The sequence below is a fragment of the Nannospalax galili genome, unplaced genomic scaffold, assembly GCF_000622305.1.
Source record: "Nannospalax galili isolate Female #2095 unplaced genomic scaffold, S.galili_v1.0 scaffold169, whole genome shotgun sequence".
Taxonomy (NCBI): domain Eukaryota; kingdom Metazoa; phylum Chordata; class Mammalia; order Rodentia; family Spalacidae; genus Nannospalax; species Nannospalax galili.
Window position 1 is genome coordinate 130867 of NW_008360327.1, and position 3493 is coordinate 134359.

The window sequence follows — 3493 nt, forward strand, 5'->3', positions numbered from 1 at the left end:
CTTAGCCCATCTTTTAATTGGGTTACTTCCTTTCTTGATTCTTTGTTTTTTGAGTTCATTATATATTCTGAATGTTAAACTTCTGTCAGATGTGTCTCTGGTGAAGATTTTCTCCCATTCTGTTCCTTTGATCAGAATAAAGTGGCCTTATTTACCTCTTCTGATTAGTTTTGGTTTAAAGTCTTTTATCAGATATTATAATTGCAATGCCTCCTTTTTTCTTAGTACCATTTTGCTATATTTTGCTATATTTTTTTCCATCCTTTCACCTTAAGGTAGTGCCTGTCCTTGAAAGTGAGACAAGTTTCTTGCAGACAACAAAACGATGGGTTTTGTTTCTTAATCCATTCACCAGGTCTGTGTCTTTTGACTGGGGAGTTCAGTCCATTAATATTTAAAGTTTTTAATGAAAGATGTGTATTGAAACCTGTCATTTTTATTTCTGTTCACATTCTTGATATAGCTGTTCATTTCTATGGTTATACCTTCATTGAATTTCTCTCTTTAACCCCTTATTTATAGTCATTCCTGTCTTCACCTCTTTGTATTGCTTCAAGAATTCACTGAAGGGCTGGTTTTATGGACATGAATTCTTTCAGACTATTTATGTCATGGAAGATATTTTTTCGCCTTCAAGTATAATAGACATTTTGGCTGGGTATAGTAATCTGGGTTGGCATCTGTGGTCATTTAAAACTGGGAACACTTTTGGTCCAGGCTCTTCTGGGTTTCATTGTTTGCACTGAAAAGTCAGCTGTAATCCTGATGGGTTTTCCTTTATATGTGACTTGTTTTTCTTTTGCAGCTTTCAGTATTTTCTCTTTGTTCTGTATGTTTAGTGTTTTACTATGATGTGCCGTGGAGAGTTTCTTTTCTGGTCCTGTCTATTTAGTGTTCTATATGCTTGTATTTGTATGGGCAAGTCTTTCTTTAGTTTTGGGAAATTCTCTTTTACAATCCTGTTGAAGATCTGGTCCATACCATTATTTGAGATTCTTCTCCTTCCTGTATGCCTGTGATTTGTAAGTTTTGTTTTTTTATAGTGTCACACAATTCTTGCATATTCCATTCTTGTGTTTTCTTAAATTTTTCATAATCTTTGCTTGAGTGGTCTAGTTCGTCCACTTTATCTTCCAGTCTTGATACTTTGTTTTCCATTTTGTTCATCCTATTGGTGAGGCTTTCTCCTGTCATTTCTTATTGGCTTACTGAGTGTTTCACTTCCTTCTTCATTTCAGCCTGAGTATTCAATATTTCTAGCTCTTTTCTGAATTCATTCAGAAGTTTATCCCTATCTTCTTTCAGTTCTTTGATTTCTTTGTGTGTTCTTTAAATTCACTGAATTCTTTTATCATGTTTATAATTGTTCTTTTGAGTTCCATGTCATATCTTATCTCTAGAGGCTCTCATTGTCCTCCTATAGAGGACTATTGGTACTTGTTAGGGATATTTTATTTTGGTTTTTCATGTTATTTTTTCTCTTTGAATTTGACATGTGAATTTCTTTTGTAGTTTCTGATTCTTGTGTGAGACTCAAGTCTTCCTTTGTTGAGTTTAGATCTGCTTTTTTTGTAAATTTTATGTTCCTTTGCAGTTTACTTGTTGGACATGAAATGCTGGTTGGTCTAGGCTTCAGGTTCTCTCTTTTGATTTTTTTATTGGAGTGGTCTAATTGGTTTTGTCTTCAGGAGTTCCTACAGAGGCCCAAGTGAGATGAGGCTCAGATGCTCTCAGGCTTCCTCCTATAGTCCGGATCCCTCCAGAAAAGATGCTGCCCTCAGGAATTTGGTGGCTGGGCTGGCCTGGGGGCAGAGCCTAGGAAAGATGCTGTTCTCAGCTGGTGGCTGTGCCACCCAGGAATGCAAAGGGAGGTGGCAGCGGGAAGAGGCCCTGAGGGCTCCTGGGGACTCCTGGCAGTAATTGGGTTGGTCTGGATGCAAAGGGTCAGGAAACAGTGGGAATTCTGGGCCTCGAGATCAGTCCAAGGGTCTGTGGTTCCAAGACAAGAAATGGACCAGTACCCAGTCTAGAAGGGAAGCAGGGAAGGTGAATTAGGCTGGGGGAGTCAAGGCATGGTGGGCTGGATTTACCCAGGAAAGGTGCTGGCAGTGGAGGCTGTGCAGCCCAGTATGCAAAGGGAGGTGAGGGCGGGACCAGGCCCAGGGGGCTCTTGGGGATCACAGGATTGAACTTGGTTGGTCTGGATGCAAAGGATCAGGAAGCAGTGGTGGTTCTGGGCCAAGAGGTTAGCCCGAGTGTCTGGGGTGCCAAGACAAGAAATGGGTTAGTACCCAGGCCAGGAGGAAAGAGGTATAGGGGAGCTAAGAGGGTGAAAGAGGCTGGGAGAGTCAAGGCATGGTAGGTGCTGCTGGACTTACCCAGGAAATGTGCTGGCACCAGGACTCAGAGACTGTGCAACCCAGGAAGCAGGGGGAAGTGAGGGCAGGATCATGCCCAGAGGGCTCCTGTGGACCAGGAAAGGTGCTGGCACCAGGACATCTGAGGCTGTGCAGCCCTGGGAAACAAAGGAAGGTGAGGGCTTGACCAGGCCCAGAGAGCTCCTGGGGACCAAGAGAGGTGCTGGCACCAGGATGTCCAGAGGTTTTGCAGCCCAGGGAAGTAAAGGGCCAATAAATTATTTTTTAAAATAATACTTAAGTGTTCACTTTGGCAGCACATATACTAAAATTGGAATGATACAGAGAAGATTAGCATGGCCCCTCCACAAGGATGACATGTAAATTCATGAAACGTTCCATTAAAAAAAACATAGTGCTTGCTTCAGCAGCACATATACTAAAATTGGAACAACACAGAGAAGATTAGTATGGCCCCTGCGCAAGGATGACATGCAAATTCGTAAAGCGTTCCACATTTTCTTTTATGTATATGTACAGTTCAGTTTATTTATTTATTTATTTATTTATTTTAATTAGAAGAAACGTTTCATTACAACAGCATTAACCTATTCAATAACATTTTTCTGAGCTAGGATACATCTCTTTCAAAATTGGCTGTACATTTTTAGGTTTACAGAGGAATTATTACGCTTGTACAATCTTTTACTGATTATAAACTCTACAAGACATAAAATTAAATGAGGTTTTAATGTTTAGAAAAGATCTCCACTTCGTTGTTAAAATACAGTTTCATACAGAAAAATTCATTTTAAGGCAACTGACATTGAGACGTTTTCACATGCATTTCTAATCTCTATATATATGACTATTACTGGTCACAGTCACTTACTTTCTGAGTTCCGTGGCATCTGAGTATGAATATAAACTCGTCAGATAAACAGCCTTCTTCTCCCTCTAGAGCCTCCATACTCTGTCATCCCTGCCAATGTCCACTGTGTTGTCAGGACCCCCATCTATTGCCCCCATCTGTCCTTCTGATAAATCTAGTCAGCCAGAGGTCCCTGTTCCAGGAGGATCAGCTGTTCCTCATCTACAGCAATCCATTGTCAGTATTCCTTTGGATAGAATTGGGG

The 3493-nt window shown here is 40.7% G+C and overlaps 1 protein-coding gene and 2 non-coding genes across 3 annotated transcripts in view; all 3 read left to right on the plus strand.

Moving 5' to 3' along the window:
- Dym (dymeclin) overlaps positions 1 to 3493 on the plus strand; it is a gene marked incomplete at its 5' end in the record, with an annotated part of 409766 nt that overhangs the window by 117219 nt on the left and 289054 nt on the right. The window lies entirely within an intron of this gene.
- On the plus strand, positions 2659 to 2765 carry LOC115068946. Its single transcript, XR_003848285.1, has one exon. It is a non-coding gene; the product is annotated as a U6 spliceosomal RNA (small nuclear RNA).
- Positions 2773 to 2879, plus strand: LOC115068945. Its single transcript, XR_003848284.1, has one exon. It is a non-coding gene; the product is annotated as a U6 spliceosomal RNA (small nuclear RNA).